Source organism: Triticum urartu, chromosome 2A, assembly GCF_056163025.1.
Source record: "Triticum urartu cultivar PI428250 chromosome 2A, HENAU_Tu73, whole genome shotgun sequence".
Taxonomy (NCBI): Eukaryota; Viridiplantae; Streptophyta; class Magnoliopsida; order Poales; family Poaceae; genus Triticum; species Triticum urartu.
Window position 1 is genome coordinate 629607054 of NC_141874.1, and position 1095 is coordinate 629608148.

Here is a 1095-nt window from a genome sequence, read left to right on the forward strand (position 1 = left end):
ATATGGTCAAAAGTACTTTTGATGCATGATATAGGCCCTAGGCACTTGTAGGAGTAGTTGCTATCAATATTATTGAGTTTGGTTTACTTTTATTTTGAAGTTACTGAAGATTTCACAATTTTTCATAAAATGATGAGGAGATTATTGAGGGTCTCATCGAGCCAAAGCTCGAAGGAAAAGGCACCGAAGCCAAAGTATAATTTGCCTCGCACCGCGGAGGTTAGGGCGTGTGAATGGCCTTCCGAGGATTTCTTAAGAGCAGCCGGGATTTATGAAGATTTTCATGAGTTGGCTCAGACTGCAGTCCTTACCGCTTTCCTCCACGACCAATGCAATAAGTAACTCTTGCTCACAAATACCTTTGTGCAAAACTTTCATTTTCATTCTAAGAACTCACCACCTACGGTGGAATTTCATTTATATGATGAGCATAAGGAGATGTCACTTTATGATTTCTATCGGATTTGTTTAGTCCCTTTTGGGGGCAAGACAGAAGAACCACATCATGATGATGTGGAGGGCTTTATTGACACTATCACTATAGGGGAAACAAGGAAGGTTTCTGATGCACGAATCACTAGCATACATTTTCCTGTTTTACGCTACTTTGCATTATTTGCTAGTCGTTGCTTAATTGGTCGCGGAAACTGCGGAAACCTGAGTATCCCTGATATTATTATTTTGCACCACGGTTTATACGATGATAACTCTTTTAGTATGGGCAGCATTATTGCCAGACGGTTAAGTATTAACCGTACTAAGGGTCCCATCTTTGGAGGCATTTATGCTTCACGCCTCGTTGCACATTTTAACATACCTATTAGGCATGCTGAGAAGGAAGAAAAAGTGTTGCCCCGTGTTTATCTAGATTATAAAAGTATGGTAGCACATTATTTTATTGTTAAGAATAGGGAAGGAGAGCTTAAATATCAATTGTTCTTTAATAAACATCATCCTGAGACTATTAGCTTGCCTGCTCCTTCTTTGTTTGATTTGACTGTAGGCACGTACCTTGTTCTGTTGGCGGCTATTCACGCCTACTGGAACCCTGCACCAGCCCCGGAACCGGAACCACAAGAGGAGCCTCCATGATAG